Source organism: Chrysochloris asiatica, unplaced genomic scaffold (genome assembly GCF_000296735.1).
Source record: "Chrysochloris asiatica unplaced genomic scaffold, ChrAsi1.0 scaffold00641, whole genome shotgun sequence".
In the NCBI taxonomy this organism is placed as follows: Eukaryota; Metazoa; Chordata; class Mammalia; order Afrosoricida; family Chrysochloridae; genus Chrysochloris; species Chrysochloris asiatica.
In genome coordinates this window covers 43,446-62,037 of record NW_006409159.1, presented here as the reverse complement: position 1 = coordinate 62,037, position 18,592 = coordinate 43,446, and positions in this window count along the sequence as shown.

The window sequence follows — 18,592 nt, the reverse complement described above, 5'->3', positions numbered from 1 at the left end:
GACTCTGTGTCCAACCCCACTGTTTGGCCTGGGCACACCTACCAACGCCACCATTGTAGTGTCGGAATGGTACACATTGCTTCTGCAAAGTGACATCTTTAAGATACTTGGTGGCTTTCTGGATATGCATACCCTTCATGGCCTGGGAAGTCTCACAGGTGTTCTTAAAATGGGCCCGGAGATTTGAACCTCTGGATTTGCATGATTTTGTGGGGTTTTCTGGGTCAAGTGAGTAGCGAATCATTTTGTGAGATTACCTTGGGCCGCTTACGGGAAGAGCCCTTCCTTATTTCTTATAATGGATTTTGGACTTAAAATCTGTTTTATCTGAAATTATTATTGCTACTCCTGCTCTCTTTGGATGCTGTTTGATTGGTACACTTTTTTTTTTTTTTTTTTAAATAACTTGTGTTTTTGTGTTTAAGGTGTGCTTCTTGTAGCTAACATATTAATGGATAATTTTTTTAAAATTCAACTGCCACTCTGTCTCTTGACTGGTGCATTTAATACATTTGCTTTCAATGTGACTAATAGATTCATTGCTGCTATTTTGTTATACCTTTTTGTATGTGTGCTGTTAATAAATTCTTTGTTCCTCTTAATTTTCTATGCTGAGTTTTTTTCCTATCAATCACTGCTGTTGTTTTTGTGTTTACTGAGTCTGTTGGTTTTCTTCTTATTTTGATAAGTAGATTTCTTTATTAAAAAATTTTTTGTGTGTGTGTGAATTATGTGATAGTTTACATGGGTGAACATTAGTTTTACATTCATCCTATCATATATTGTTTCATTGCCATGGTTACAATCTCCTCCATGCATCATCAACCAACCAAAAACTGTACACAAGCCTGCCCATCAGCACACAGCCCCTCTCCTCTCTGTGTCTGAAGTCCCCAACTGTTCCATCTCTCCACGTCATCGTCTCTACCTCCATCTCAGGCATCACTGCTTCTCTGGGTAGGGTCCCACTCTCCACTCTTCTCCCTTGATGGTCTCAGGGACCTCCGCTTCTAGGCTGAAGAGTTAATCACTCCCCTCCTTGCTACAAAACGTCTACCTTTACATTTTCAACAGTCACAATCAGTCCTGATAACAATTATTCACTATTGTATCACAAGAGACCCATCTACATTTCATCAGCCCCGCCTAGACAGATTGTATACTACTCAGTAGAGATTCTGTCTTCCCTCACACCCTCTGAATCTAGGTTCCCTCTTGAAAGCTTGCAAGCCAGTCACTTCTTGCCTTTTAAGTAGATTTCTTTTTGATTACTCTGAAGTTTACCTTTATTCTCTCACAATTAAGTCTGTTATGCCCTGGTGTGGCACTGTGTGTTAATGTGCTGGACTGAAAGTCGGTTTGAACAGACTCAGCGACACTTCACAACAACAATCTTGAAAATGCCTGGTCTTTCTTCCCATATGGAAGTTCTGTAACTACTTTTTATTCCCCATTTCTATTTTACAGTTGTCATTGTTTATAGCTTCTATGGTTCCGTGTAGTCAGTCTTTTAGCTTTATTTTGTTTTTTGAAGTCTTTATCAGGGTTGGTATCTGATGATGCTATCATAAGTCCTTATCTCAAGTTGTTTTCTGATGTCCTTGGTTCTCCAGCAGAAGGACTCCCTTTAACATTTCTTGTAATGATGGTCTGGTTTTTACAGATTCTCCTAGTTTCTGCTTGTCTGGGAATGTTTTAGTTTTGCTATTATTTTTGCAAAAACAATTTTGCTTGATATACAAATCTGGATTTAGAATTCTTATTTTTCAAATCTTTTAATGTGAATTGAATGAAGGTTTACAGAACAGATAATCAGTTTTACATTCAACAAATCATGTACTTTGCTTCATTACAATGATTGCAATCGGCTTCATGTACTATAAACTAATAGGATTTACCTCTATTCACTTTAGCTCTTGCATTCCTCTGCCAGCCTCCCTCTTGTATATTGCCTGCCCTGTCACCCATGTTAACATGTGTCTACCCTCTAGTCCATGAATAATTTTCCCTCCCTGCCCAGCACCTTCACACCAAAATATAGTAACTACCCTAAAACATTTGTTTTGTCAAGACTCTTCTTAACTTTTTACAACAGTGGTCTCAAACAGTGTTTGTCCTTTTGTGATTGAAACCTGATGTGGCACTGTAGGATCAGCAATGGACTTGGAACCACAAGGTCGATAGGCCAAACCCACCAGCTGCTCCTCAGAAACTCTGTATGGGATTGCTATACAGGGACTCGACAGCACTTAGCAACAACAATAATTTCACTCCATATAATGTCCTCCAGGTTCATCTATGTTGTGAAGTATTTTAGAGATTCATCATTACTCTTAAGGTTGCAGAGTATTCCATTGTGTGTATGTGTTGTTAAGTGCCGTCGAGTTGATTCCAACCCATAGCAACCCTATATAGGGTTTCCAAGGAGCAGCTGGTGAGCTTGAACCGCCGACCTTGAAGTTCAAATGGCTTTGCAGTCTGGCGCATTAACCCACAGCGCCATACCAGGACTTGACTTGTCTGTGTGTATATACCAAAGTTTGTTTAACCAGTCTTCTGTTGATGGATGTTTAAGCTGTCTCCATCTTTTTGCTACTGTGCATAGAGCTACAATCGAACATGCTATTGGTGTTAAGTGTCATGGAGTCCAAGGAGTGGTGGTGGATTTGAGCTGCCGACCTTGCAGTTCAAACTGACCTTGCAACCCAGGGCTTTATCTCACAGTGCCATACCAGGACTCCATGGATTACATTAAGATTTATATTTTCAAAACATAATGTTTTCAACGTTCATCCACATTGTAGTATGTATCAGTGCTTCATTCGTTTCTTTGGCAGCATAGTGTTCCAGTGTGCAGTCCTGGTGCGGGGCTGTGGGTTAATGCGCCGGACTGCAAAGTCGGTTTGAACCACAAGGTCGGCGGTTCAGGCTCACCAGCTGCTCCTCAGAAATCCTATACAGGGTCGCAATGGGTCAGAAGCAATTCAACAGCGCTTGCCAACTACAATGTTCCAGTGTACGAATATCCCATGTTTTGTTTATCCATTTATCTGTTGGTAGAAGTTTGGGTTGTTTCTACTTTTCGGCTATTATGAAGGTGTTGCTGTGAACATTGATACACAAATTTTTGGTTGTATATCTAGGTAGCCTTTACCTCATTTATTCATTTATTGGTGAAAAGCTACACAACAAAACAGACACCCATTCAGCAATGTTTACATGTACAGCTCATGACAGCGGCGACATACTTCACATTGTATCACCTCCTCCCCGTCTCTGCACATATTGTTTTACCGTTAAAGTTCTCATCTGAGTCTTAGGATGAGTGCTGCCCCCTTGGTGGTGCACTGGATAAGTGGCCAGCTGCTAATTGAAAGGTCAGTGGTTCCAATCCCCTTACTGCTTTTTGGAGGGGAAATGTGGCCATCTGCTTCTGTGAAGATTTACAGCCTTGGAAACCCTATGGTGTAGTTGTACTCTGTCCTACAGGGTCATTATGAGGCATTGGGTTTGGATTTTCATTGCCCATGCACTCTTATACGCTGTTGTTAAATGCCTTCAAGGAGGTTCTGACTCATAGCAACCCTCTATAGGGTTTCTGAGGAGCAGCTGATGAGTTTGAACCACCAACTTTGAGGTTCAAACCAACCTCGTGGTCCAGTGCTCATCCTAAAGCACAATTTCTTTAAAAGCATAGTGCTCAAGGTGAACTTTCTTTATTAAATGAGCTTAACAGTTCAGTTTAAGGAGGACTTTACAGGGATAGTTTCAATTCAAGGCTTAAAAGTTGGTTCCAGGTGACAGACTTGGGAATTACTCCAGTCTCACTATGTCTAGCCAGACTGTTTCCAGTAAGAATTTGAAGTTCTGTTCCACAATTTTTCCTCCTTTTGATCAAGATTCATCCAGTGGGTCTTTGATCAAAATCATTGGTAGTGCTCGTCCAGGGCCTTCCATTCCTTTTGGTCTGATGGCAAAGGTAGATTCCATGTCTTGGTGGGAGAGTTGTAAGGGTACCTGAGAACATTCTGTCAGTGGGGTGATATCACTGTATTCATCTTTGTGAAAGACAGCCTGCCACCAACTTCCTTTTCCTTGCAGGGCTAAATCATCTTTCCCCACTTTCCTCCAAGACTGGCTTCTCTTAAGACCACCTTGAACTGTGATAATGTTCCTTCTGTGACCAGCAGTCAACCACAGGCTTTCATCTCTACTCTTCCCAGACCCCAACCCCTCAAACATGGCTGCACATCTCCTCCTGGAACTTATTTAATATGAGGCGCCTCAGAAGAAAACCTCAGCAACTCTTAAGCTGGATAATCTTTTCCAAAAAAGGCATTGAACTAACAGTTCTCTTGAGCACAGAGTGTGGAAATCCATCAGAACTCTCTAAAACGCAGGGCAGCTCTGGGACATTCATCCCTGGGAGCTCAGCTAAGCATTCCTGAGGTCTGGGATCTGAGCAAAGTGAACCAGAGAGTGCCACATTTGCCTGGGGCTGGTAGATGGGGAGGGCAAAGGGAGTGCTAAGGTTGGGGGTGGGGGGCGGGGATTGCCAGGCAGATAAATGGATTTAAGACAGGGAAGACTCTCAGGGAGTAGTTTTCAAGTCTGCAGGCACTCCTAAATCATCAATAAATGAATCATCGCCAATTGTTATCCAGCCCAGTTAAGGATAATCATATGCAACAGGCTTAGAGTCAAAACCTTAATTGTTTTGTTTTGTTTTTTAATCAACAGAAAAGAGAGCAATTGTAGATGTCTGGAGAACGATCTAAGATGGCAGGCCGAGATGGTAACATAAGGAAACAGGACAGAGGAAACTTTAGACAAGCATGTTTCTACGTGGCTATAGGAAGGAAGAGCAGGCTCCTGGGGGAGCAAGGAAGTTCTCCCAGGTCTGTGCCTGCTAATGGAATCTTCTCCCTTCTCTGATGTCACAGGAAGACTTGCCTTTCAGGCACTTCCTCACCAGATACCCTCCTACCCCTGGGGTATCAGCCTTCTTTATCTGGCAGTGAAATAAATAACTGGGCCCCACATGCATGAGATATGCTGATTTCTTTGCAACAATTCTAGCTAAAAAAGTCAAAGTCACAGACTCAGGTGAATTCTGGCTCTGTCACCATCCAGCTGTGTGACTTTGGGAAAGTCACTTAATCTCTCTGAAGCTCTGTTTGTTCACAGAAACGGCAATGGGGATTATTATAGCCTACTTTGTGTCATGATCAAATGAATCATGTGAGTAATGCAGTTAGAATACTCAGACACAATTGGTGCTTAATCATGTCTGCCCTCCTTCCTTCACCTCTGAATTATTTACTGATTATTTATTTCTTCTTCCTCTAGCGTTCAGTCTCCTACTTGCTTCTTTTTCCAGGTGTGCATTATTGCAAGAAGCAAAGCATCTAAAATCAAAACATGTTTATAGTAAAGGGTAGATCATATGGCGTGATAATCATCACTCCAGAAATTTCTGTAACTGAAGATTCCGGGGCTTCCTTTCTATTGGGGTCTTCCAAACCAATTTTTCCTGCTAGGGGTCCTTTCTCCTGGCGAATTGGAAAACCACCCACTCCTCCACTCCCCAAAAGAGCAGAGATGAATAAGGAGATGATTCTCAGTTGTGGAGGGAGGCAGGGGCAGAGCTGTTCATTTGCTGGCATCCAGGATCCCAGATCTCCCATGGTGGCATTTGTTGCCATCCCAGCTTTACGAAAGACATGTGTGGGGGCTTTGTTGCAGAATCTGGGCCAGTGAGACATACAGAAGTCTCACAATACTACATTCAAGGGACAGTTTCTGCACACACAGGTCATCTATCTCCTCTCCCTGGAATCAAAGATCCTCTGTATTCACCCTGTAACTCACCCATGGTAGTTCACCACCCAGTTCCTAAGTATCTCTTTTCTTGAAGAGGCCTTCTATCTTAGTGACCTATTGTTGCTGTAACGAATTATACCACAAGTAGAAGGTTTTATAGAACAGAAATTTATTATCTCACAGTTTTGGAGCTAAAAGTCCAAATTGAGCCATCAGCTTTAAGGGAGACTTCTACTCCTGGGCATTCCTTGGAGCTCCCTGATACTGCTTGGTGTCCATCTTTCCCCTGTGTGTGTCTCTGTATCTCTTCTGCTTTTTGATAATTTATAAGGACCCATGCTACTCTCCTACATCTCAATGTCAAGAAAACAAAAATCCTCACCACTGGACCAATAAACAACATTCTTATCAATGGAGAAAAGATTGAAGTTGTCAAGGACTTCATTCTTCTTGGATCAACTATCAACACTCGCGGAAGTAGCAGTCAAGAGATCAGACGACGTATTGCACTGGGCAAATCTGCTGCACAGGAACTTTTTAAAGTGTTGCAGAGCAGAGATGTCAGCTTGAGGACTAGGGTGCGCCTGACCCAGGCCATTGTGTTTTCAATAGCCTCATATGGATGTGAAAGCTGGACAGTGAATAAGGAGGATCGTAGAAGAATTGATGCCTTTGAGTTGTGGTGTTGGAGGAGAGTACTGAAGGTGCCATGGACTGCCAAAAGAACCAATGGATCTGTTTTGGAAGAAGTGCAGCCAGAGTGCTCCTTGGAGGCCAGGATGGCTAAGCTTCGTCTCTCCTACTTTGGACATATTGTCAGGAGGAAACAGTCGTTGGAGAGGGATGTCATGTTGGGTAGGGTGGAGGGTCAGAGAAAAGAGGAAGACCCCCAACGAGATGGATCAGCCAGGTGGCATCATTGATGGACTCGGGTGTGGCGGCGGTGGTGAGGTTGGCCCAGGATCGAACATTGTTTCATTCTGCTGTGCATGGGGTCGCTATGAGTCGGTTCCGACTCGATGGCACCTGACAACAACAACAACATGCTACTCTCCTATGGTCTTATAAACATAACAAAGGAAACCCCCTCTTTTCAAACAAGCCATGTTTACAAGTGCAGGAATTAGGACTGCAACATAAATTTGAAGGGAACACAATTCAATCCATACCATCAGTTAAGCACTTGACTACTAATGGAAAGGTGGTTTGAACCCACCCCGAGGCACATTGGGAGAAAAGCCTGCTGCTCCACTTCTGAAAGCTCACAACCTTGAAAATCCAATGGAGTGCAGTTCTATTCTGACACACGGGGTCACTGTGAGTTGTGCTGACTCAGTGGCTGTTGGTTTGGTTTGGGGTTTGGGCATCCAGGATAGGCCTCCACCAAATCCGCTTGCACATCATTGCATCATAATGCCTTGAGGAATCAATCCCTGTCTGGGTTCTAAGTGCATGCACTCAGCACTCATTCCTGTCACCTCCCTTCTTCCCAGCACAGAGCTCTGGGCATAGAAGGGGTGCTCAGTGGATATTTGTTGAACCAAATCAAACTAATGAAAGACAAGGCTTTTAAGATACTTGCAACCCAGATATTTTATGATTAATTACAGAGAAAATGCCTCCCAAGTAGATTTCATTTGCCAAGTCCAATTAAGCTGTGAAATTGAAGTTTTCACATTACAACTCAGATGTACATAAAAATGCCACTTAAATTTTCTCCTCTAAATGATCCAGTGTACTTGGAGCCCCTATCTCTTTCTATTTAAATGTGCCTTTGAAAGTGACTGGAGTAGGCAAACTCTCTGGGGTAGGCAACGATTTCTTAAATATCGCCCTAAAAGCTCTAACCGTATTTCTTAAATCAAACATGAAAAGCACCAACCATAGGGAAAAAAGAAAATTTAGACTACATTAAAATTAAGAACTCCTGATCATCAAAAAATACCCACAAGAGTATGAAAAGGAAACAGCAGACTAAGAGAGGATATTTGTAATAAATATATCAAAGAGAGGATTCAAAATGCATTAAGAACTCCTTCCTACAGATGGATGGATGAGACTGACAGTTCAACAGGAAAATGGGCAAAGGACCCTCATTGGCACTTCACAAAAGAAATCCAATCAAAATGCAGACAGGAGTTTAGTGGAGAACTCAGTGAGACCCCACCACACATCACAGAACGGCTAGAATTAAAATGCTACAATTCCAAGTGTTGGAGAGGATATGAAACAATTGTAGCTCTCATAATCTGCTGTTGGAACAGCCAATCTGGAAAATGGTTGCTTGGCAGTATCTGCTAAAGCTGGAGTCCATGTGCGGTGCAAACAGTTGATGCACTCAGCAGTTAAGTGAAATGGTGGAAAGGCCTGGTGATGTCCTCTAACACATCAGCCATGGAATACCTTATGGAGCACAGTTTTACTCGGATATGCGTATGGTCACCATAAATTAAAATCTACTGGACAACAGTTTATGATTTCTTACCCAAACTGAACATCTACAGACCCTGTGGCCTAGAAATTCCACTCTTAGGTATATTTTTAACCACATTTGGGTGCATATGTTGTTTTAGGAGTCCTAGTGTGGCACGGTGGGATAAAGCACTACACTGCAAGGTCAGCTTGAATCACAAGGTTGGCAGTTCAAACTCACCAGCCGCTTCTTGGAAACCGTATTCAGCATCGCTAAGAGTTGGACCCAACTTGACAGAACTTAACAACAACAACAATGTTGTTTTAAGTAGAAGAACATTCATAGTAACACTAGAATAGAGAAACAAAACGTCACACAGCACATACTCCACAGCAATGTGAATGCATGAACCACGAAGGTGCACACCACATGACTGGGTCCCACACGTAATATTGCATGAAAGGAGCCAGACAGGAAAAAATATAGTCTGTACGGTTTCATTTTATAAACTTCAAAAGCAAGCAAAGCCAATCTGTGCTGCTTGAAGCTTTTCTTGAAATACATCATGCATATAGGAAAGGAAACATTTTGCTTGGGGGTAGTGACTGGAGGGTCAGACAGGGGCTCTGGATGTGGTTCCACGGGTGTTCACTTTACTATGAAAAATTCATCAAACTGAGCACTTGTGATTTGGACCCTTCTATGATGGTTCCCCTCACCCCAAACAAAACCCAAACCAGAAAGCTTTCTGTAACTGCATTCTTCAGTCAATTTGCAGTGCACACTCTCTCAGGGCTCCTTCTCCTCACAAGGCCTCTTTCCTTCTTCCCAGAAGGCTCCCACTGGCTTGGTATTGACTGTTCTCTCTGCAGGCACTACTCAGCTGTCTGTGACTCACGTCACCCAGGTGTGTTCTTGCAGCATGAGCAGCGCACTTTCACTGCTTCCAGAGAGCTTGCCCTTCCTGCCCCCACCCCCACCCCCACCCCCAGGATGGGATGCCCCTAGGGTTATGCAGTGCACAATCTACACAGCAGTCCAGGTACCCCTGATCCTCCCCCCTGTTCCAGGCCTTTTGTGGAGCCTCTGAGACCCAGACATGCCCTCACAAATGATCTTTTCCACACTTGACAGGTTGTGGGAAACCAGGGTGTGGTGAGCCATGTCGGAAAAGTTGGAAGGTGGGAGCCTGAGAGCTGTGGGAAGCCAGGTCTTGTGGAGGAAGACCAGAGGAGTGAGAAACGAGGGGGAAATCCAAAGTAAGCTTCAGCTCCTGCCTCCCCAACATCTAACCACCAGCCCCCATATCTAGGACGTTAAAGTCCTTACTAATAATATACTCACTAGAGGGTTTCTCCCCAAACAAAGACGCAGACTGTCTTCAAAGGTAAACACAAACTTCCTAGTATGGAAAAGCAGAAAAGCGCAGAGTCCACCTTATCACCCACTCTCATGCTGCCCATCAAAGGGGTCCGGAAGTTGGGCTCAGTCTCATCAGCCCCTTCCACAAAGATTAGGACCATGTACTGAGGTAATTCCCAGGTAACAGATGTTTGCTCAAGGAATACACAGACGAATGTGAGCCAATTCCAGGAAATGTACTCACTGACCCAGGCCAGGCAGGATTATTTTACGGGGATGATGAAGTGTTTCTGGGAACTCTTAGACTTCCAGACAAGCAGGCAGTTGTCAGGAAAGGGGTTAAGCTATTTTGATCGCAGGGGACAGGTCTAGTTTTCAATTTATTCTCCATGTTTATAGCTCTAGATTCGATGACCAGCTTGAGGGCTTACAACCTGCCCAAGAGCAGCTAAGAGTCTTTCCAGGAAGCCTGTATCAAAATCACTGCCCACCACCACTTGCTACCCTTTTATATGACCACACAAAATCGCTGTCAGTGCTGGGGTGGGTAGGAATGGCAGCAACCAGAGAATGGGGAACTCTAGGAAGGGGGAGTTGAACCTGCATCCCCTCTGAAGAACTCTTACATCTGGACATCTGGGATTGTTGGGTGAAAAGGGCCATGGAGGCCAGCAGACAGTGACGTGCCCAATGCTCAGATGCAATCAGTATTGATAGAGGAAGGAAGGGCTCTTTAATGGTGAAGGTTGTAGAAATGTGTCACAATTGTTACCAAATTCAGACGACACCCCAGCCTGCTTCCAGACACAGATAAGGCTTCCAAGGTTACCTAAGTCCTCTACAATGACATCCCTCAGAGGTTGATGCCAACCTCACAGACCAAGGATTGGCAGGCTTGGGTGCCCCTGCCATTCTCACAGCAGTATTAGTGGGTTTCTCTCTTCTGCTTAGTATATTTCACACCTCCACCGTAACACATACCTGAATGTCTTAGTCACTCCAGTTACATGCCACATACCTGCCCACTCTCCATGTTCAGGCACAAGGGATGGTGCAGAACAACAGTAACTCATTCCTGAGTGTTGGCCCTGGAAATGGGTAAGTAAAGGTGAATGTCCCCGGAGCATATCCCCAGAGGTTATCCTTTAGATCCATTCCTGCTAAGGCAGTAGTTCCACTCAGATGGGTTTGATAGTAATATTGTAAAATCACTTTCCAAATTGCTTTCACAAATTCATACTCAACTCAGTGCCTGCGTCACATTTTTACCAGCACCAGATATTAGGATTTTAGAGTAGTTTTGTTGATTTCCAGTCCTTGGTGTAAACAGCACACTCAGATAATAACTGAAAGGCTGGTGATTCAAGTCCATCCAGAGGTACATGGGATGCAAGGTCTGGAAATCTACGTCTACAAAACCAGCCACTGAAAATCCTAGGGACTCCAGTTCGATTCAGACACACATGGGGTCTACATGATTCAAAAGCAACTTTAAAATTTTTTTAAATGATTTTTATTGTTGGTTTTGTTGACATTTACTTCTACTTTTAAATAATGCATTGGTAGAATGTTTTGACTATCACTTAACAAATATTCCTTTCCCCATAATTCATCCTTTTTCTCCTTGATAGTGCTTGTACCATTAAGGCTAGACCAGGACACAGAGGAGGTGTGGCTGTCTAAGGAAGAGGAGGGTAGATCCAGCGTGAATCAATATCACTGTTTCTCTGCTTTGGGTTTTATTGTTGTTGTTAAGTGCCATCGAGTCAATTCTGACCCATAGTGACCCTGTATAGGGTTTCCAAGGAACAGTTGGTGAGTTTGAACTGCTGACCTTGCAGTTTAAATGACTTTGCAGTCTGATGCATTAGCCCACAGTGTCACACCAGGACTCCTTGGGTTTTGAAGAAGACTTAAAATCTCATAGCAAGACAATAGGCTAGACATTCAGATTCTTAAAAACAAGTTTCCTTAAAACTCCCAAGACTGAAGTATGGAGTTTTCACATGTCAAAAAATCAAAGATTAGAGAATTGATCACTAGTGAATCATAGAAGAGGAAAAGAATGCAGATTTGACAAAAGGGAAGTGTACACCTCCCACAAAGAAGGAAAGCTAGTCTAAGTCTTAACAGAGATTACTGAGAAAGAATGCAAGACAAGGCAGGCAAGGGGTATGAGTGTGCTTGCTCCCGCATTCCACCCACTAGAATAAAACCCCAGGTATGAGGAGGGGAGGGACACACCAGTGTAATGTTAAGGTCTCCAAAAACATGAAAGCTGGTGCCCCACTTCCCTGGGTGTAACCTGAGGCATTTTCAGATCTCCCGGGCAAGCCCCTGGGTCCGCCTGTCACTGCATCCTAAGTTACAGAGTAGAAGAGGCTGAGGGACATGTCCTAGTGGGGTGGGCCTGAGATAACAACCCTGGTTCATAATGAATGGCTTATATGAGAGGTAGAGGGTTCCCAGAACTTTGTAGGGACCCCCAAAACTAGCTGGGAGTGCTAACTGGTAATACCTGATGCATTCACTAGGACGTCACCTTGGTAGAAGTAAAGTGAGCTTGTAATCAGTGATCAAACAGCTTCCACATACGGACTGAAGGGAATCAAGAGCTTCAGTAAGAACCCGGTGAGGCCAAAACACTCAGGTGACATGTAATTGTGCCACAAGGCCAAGACCTGATGATACATAAACTTCCCTGCATCCAGCAGCCAAATTGGAAGGAAGAGGGAAAAAGAGAACGCTTGTAGTAATGGTAGTTGTTAAGTGCTGCAGACTGGATCCAACTCATAGCGACACAACAGAACAAAACATTGCCTGGCCCTGCAGAGGCATCCTCACAAACTATGTTAGGTTTGAGGCTGTGGGTGCAGCTACTGTGGCAATCCATCTTGTTGAGCTAAGGAAGAGGAGGGTAGATCCAGTGTGAATCAATATCACCGTTTCTCTGCTTTGGGTTTTGTTGTTATTGTTAAGTGCCACCAAGTGGATTCCAACCCATAGCGACCCTGTATAGGGTTAAGGTCTACCTCTCTTTCACGGACCCTCTACTTTACCAATCATAATGTCTTTCTTCTAAGGACTGGTCCCTCCTGATACCATGACCAAAGTACTTGAGACAAAGTACTGGTTTCTATGAAGCATTCTGAGTGTACATCTTCTCAGACAAATTGGTTTATTCCTCTGACAGTTTATGGCATATTACCTATTCTTCACCAACACCATAATTCAAACGCGTGAAATTTTCTTTAGTTTTCCTTATTCCCTGTCCAGCTTTTGCATGCAGATGAGGTAATTGAAAATATCATGGCATGGGTCAGGCACCACAGTCCTTAAAGAGCCATTTTAGCTTTTTCACACTTTAAAGAGGTCTTTTGAAGCAGTTTTACCCAATGCAACATCTCATTTGATTTCTTGACTGTTGTTTTTTGTTCATTTGTTTGTTTGGTTTTAAGGTTTTTATTGCGGATTGAGAGAAAGTTTACAGGGCAGATCATCAATTCTACATTCAAAAAATCCTATACCTTGTTTCATTACAATGATTAGAATCCTCCCAGGTACAATCAGTTAACAGTATTTCTCTCTATTTACTTTAGCCTTTTAAAAACAAAACACTCAGGCATATATAATAATTTACACCTCCAAAGGGTACATTCTGCAAGTCTGCCTCCTGGCCACCGGCTCTTAGTCCCTCTCTTCCCATGAATCTAGAGTCCTCAGCCACTCCCCCTCTCCATGTCCCCAATCTCTGCCTTCGTCTCTGGTTTCTCTGCTTCTCTGGATAAGGTTCTGCATTCTGCTTGTGCTCTTCTCCCTTGATGGTCCTAGGGTCCTCTGTTTCTGAACTGTAAGATTAACCACTCCCCTGTTTTTGTTATAAAACTTCTACCTTTACAATTGTGAAGTCACAATTAGTCGTGATAACAATTATTCACTATTGAATCATATGAATCTTATCCCCATCTCTTTTCACCAGACCTATCTAGACAAGATGAAAAACATCCTAAAGGAAGTTCTGTGGACTGAGAACCAACAAGAACAGACAACAACCAGAGAATGATGAATGTGGCAACATCACCCTGAACTCAATCGACAAATGGAAGAGTCAAGAACAGAATAAAATTATAAGAACAGAGGATCTGGGAGGTCAGTATATGATCAAAACAATTACAGTGTTAAAGAAGGTAAACACAGAGGAACAGAGATCCAGGGGGTGAGACGGTCAGGTTGATTACAGGATAAAATAGATTGTCTTAAATGGAGGGAAGAGTTAATGGAATACAAGGTAACCACAACAGTGGGGTTGGGGTGGGGGGTTTAGTTCGGGTGTTGGGGAGGGCACTAAAAGAAGGGGAGGAGGTGGAAGAACAAGATAGATAGGGGAACACTGAGACAGGTTTGCATGACCTAAGTGGGACAGAGGTAAATAGTGATGCATGCTCAACCTTGGAACAACAGGGTTCTGCGATACAGGGATCAAGGCATAGTTTGAAGAGGGGAAATAATACTAAAATGCTTGGTTGTCTAATGAATATTGGTTTCCGTTGCCTACTAGTATAAAATAGACATAATCTTGACTGTTGTTTTAATGGGCATTAAATTGTCCCAGTAAAATGAAATCCTTGACTACTTTGATATTCTCTCCATTTATCATGATGTTGCATATTGGTCCAGTTGAGAGGATTTTTGTTTTATGTTGAGGCATAACCCATACGAAGACTGTAGTCTTTGATCTTCATCATTAAGTGCTTCAGATCATCTTCGCTTTCAGTAAACATGGTTGTGTTATCTGGATATCACTATTTGTTAATTATTCTTCCTCTAATCGGGACACCAGCTATTTTGATAGTTTGCTTAGCATATATTGAATAATATTGAGAAAGGATACAACCCTGATGCACACCTTTCCTGATATTAAACCACGCAGTATCTCCACGTTCTGTTCAAATGACTGCCTCTTGGTCTCTGTACAGGTTTCTGTATGAACATGATTCAGTAGTCTAGAGTTCTTATTCTTTGCATGTTATCCATAATTTGTTAAGATTCACATAATTGAAAGCTTTTGCATAGTAAAAAAACATTGGGAAACATCTTTTTGGTACTCTCTGCTTTCAGCCAAGATCCATGTGACCTTAGCAATGAGATCCTACATTCCCCGTTCTCCTCTTCTTTTGAATCTGACTTGAATTTCTGGTAGTTTCCCATCAATGTACTGCTGCAATCATTTTTTAAAAAATATTTTATTGTGAATTATGTGATACTTTACATGGGAGAACATTAGCTTTACATGCATTCTATCATAAATCATTTCATTGCCATGGTTACAATCCCCTCCATACATCATCAAACAACCAAAGGGTATAACCCGCAAGCCTGCCCCTCTTCCTCAGCACACGAACTGTCTCCCTCTCTGAGTCTAGAATCCCCATCCACTCCATCTGTCCACACCATCATCTCTGCCTCCATCTGTGACATCACTGTTTCTCTAGGGTCCTGCACTCCACTCTTCTCCCTTGACCATCCCAGGGACCTGCGCTCCTAGACTGCAAAATCAACCACTCCCCTCCTTTTGCTACAAAGTGTCTAGCTTTACATTTCCAACCCTCACAGTCAGTCCTGATGACAATTATTCCCTATTGTACCACAAAAGTCCTATCCCCATCTCCTTTCATCAGCTCCACCCAAACAGATTGAATACTACTCAGTGGAGATTCTACCTTCCTCCGCACCCTCTGGATCTAGACTCCCTCTTGAAAGCTTGTAAGCCAGTCACTTCTTGCCTTTGTAGCCCGCCATTTTGGGTAGCCAATGTCCAAGTTGCCCATCCCTGTCTACTCTGTGTATGGAGGAGGTGGGAATGATCCTCGCTGTAAAGATTTGTTCCCTCTTTTGAGCTACTGCATCCACAGGTGTAAGTCAAATTCATCAAATTGTATCAGATTACTCTTTTTTTTTCCCCCTCTTATTTCTCTTCTAGTTGAGTTCTGATCATCCACTCATTGAAGCTAGGTTAAGTAGTTATTATCTGCAAGTGTGGGTGTTCTTGTTCATATACCCTCTCTTCTTATCAGCTGGACGCTTCACTCTCTACTCTAGTTCTCTGTGGCTATGTCACTGACTCTGGGCCCAGGAGTCCCCAGGTCTTGTTGTACTGCTGGCCAACCAGGTCTCCATCTGGGTTCACAGGAGTCTATTGAACACTGTAGGGCTTAGCTCACAGCTTCATTGCTGTTTTTCCCTTACTTCCCCTTATCGGTGACCAGCGTGGTCACCACCAGTCAGAGCGCGAGCGCATGTCTGCTCATGTATTCCCCTTCAGTCTTAGTCTTGGAATGGGTGCTGCAATCATTTTTAAATTATCTTCTGTAAAATTTTACTTATGTGTGATATTAATGATACTGTGTTGAATAATTTCTTCAATCTGCTGGATCACCCTTCTTTGCAATGGGCACAAATATGGATCTAGTCAGTTGGCCAGGTAACTGTCTTCCAAATTTCTTGGCATAGGATGAGTGAGTGCCTCCACTGTTACAACATCTCAAGTGATATTCCATCAATTCCTGAAGCCTTATTTTTCATAAATGAGTTCAGTGTAGCTTGGATTTTTTTCCTTCAAAACTATTGGTTCTTGATCAGATGCTACCTTCTGAAATAGTTGAACACACTGATCAATTCATTTTGGTATAATCCCAAAACCAACTCCACTGCCATCTAGTCTATATAGAATAGTAGAACTGTTTCTTAGGGTTTCTGAGATAAAATCTTTATAGGAGCAGACAGCCTCAACTTTTGCCTGTGTAGCATCTACTGGGTTTGAGCTGCAGACCTTGCAGTTAGCAGTCCAGTGCTTATCCTCTAGAGCTACCAGGGCTCCTTCATTTTAGTATTGCGACAATGTATTCCTTTCATCTTCTTTTGATGCTTTTTATGTCATTCAAATTTTGCCCATAGAATTCTTTAATATTGCAACTTGGGCCTCAAGTTTTTCTTCAGTTCTGTCATCCCTTTTGGTTTTCTAACTCCAAGTCTTTCACATTTCATTATAATGCATAACTTTGTCTTCTCGAGCTGCCCTTTGAAATTTCCTGTTTCAGCTATAACTCATAGCAACCCTGTATAGGGTTTCCAAGGAACGATCGGTGGGTTTGAACCATTAGCCTTTCAGTTAACAGTTCAGTGCTTACGCTACAGTGCCACACCAGGACTCTGAATCAATTGTTGGTTGCAAAATTCTATCTTGTGATGTCTGGTGTCATTTCTATTACCAAGGCTATATTTTCCAACTACTGACTCTTCTTCTTGATTCCAACTTTTGCATTCCAATCACCAATAATCATGAATGCATCTTAATTTCATATTTGATCAACTTCAGATTGAAGACGTTGGTAAAAATCTTCAAGTTCTTCATCTTTGGCCTTAGTGGTTGGTGTGTAAATGTGAATAATAGTCATATGAACTGGTCTTTCTTATAGTGTATGGGTATCATCTTACCACTTAGAATGCTGTACTTCAGGATAGATCTTCAAATCTTCTCTTTGATGTTGAATGCAATGCAGCTCCTCTTCAATTTGTCATTCCCAGCATAGTAGAATATGCTTATCTGATTCAATATGGCTGATACCAGTCCATTTTTACCCACTAATGCCCAGGATGTTAATCTTCAGGTATTCATTTCATTTTTAACAACTTCCAAGTTTCCTAAATTCATACTTTTGTACGTTCCAGATTACTAATTGATGTTTGAAGTTATTTTGTTTGTTTGTTTTCATTTTGAGTTGTGCCCCATAAGCAAATGGAGGTCCACTCCGTCCATGCCATTAAGGTCAACTGTGCTTTAAGGAGGTTTCTGTTTCCTAGTTGTATTTTAGGAGGCAGCTCTTTCCTAGTCAGATTTTGAGTACCTTCGAACCTGCAGGACTCATCTTATGGCACTGTATCAGACAGTGTTTTGTTGCTATCTGTAAGGTTTTCACTGGTCACTTTTTTTCAGAAGTATATCCCAGGCCCTTCTTCTTCATCTATCATAGTCTAAAATTTCCACTGAAACCTGTCGACCATGAGCAACCCTACTGATATTTGAAATACCTTTGGCATTGTTTCCAGTATCACCAGTATCACAGCAACATGCAACCACCTATGGCAAACTCGTCCACCACTTGTCTGTCGGTTTATCGATGTGATGACAAGATCCAGAAAGACGAAGTAATCACTTGAAAGGACATAATCCTGAAGCTGAGGCACCAGGATGGCAAGACCAAGAGACTTTTTGCCAGCACTAGAAATGGAGGCTGGCAAAAGGAGCCGATTGGGATCTTATTGGCAGTCATGTTTAGCACATCTGAGTAAATTCTACCTGATTTCTGTAATAAAGTTCTTCATTTTTTTCCTTTCATAATGGCAATAAGATTTTATTTTAGAAAACTTGAGAGAAAAAACTATGATGAAGATAATAAAAACCATGTTGTTATCTCACAGACTGTTGACTGTTAACACCTTGGCGTGTTGTCTTCCAGTTTTTTCCCTCTGTGTGTATGTGTGTGTATTATTGGGATCATACACATCATGCTTCTGGTTTGCTGACACGATTCTTTAAGGTCCAAGGCACTTTTGCTTGTGAAGAGGAATATCTTGTACTGTGTACTTTGTTTATTATCTTTAAGTGATTAATAATTTTAAGTATTTATAGTACCTTGTTGTTGTTAAGAACCGTTGCGTCGGAACCCTGTATAGGGTTTCTGAGGAACGGCTGGTGAGCATGAACCACTGACCTTTTGGTTTAAACTGACCTTCAGGTCGCGTGCTTATCATATGGTGCCACACCAGGGCTCTCTATAGTACCTTATGACCACTAAATTGAAAATATAAAACTTTCCTGACTTACATTTCCTGACTGTTTCAACAGTGATTGAAGGACGATCAATTAAACTTCCCTAGTTACGAATCGGACTGCGAACCTTAAGGTCAGCGGTTCGAAACTACCAGCCGCTCCGC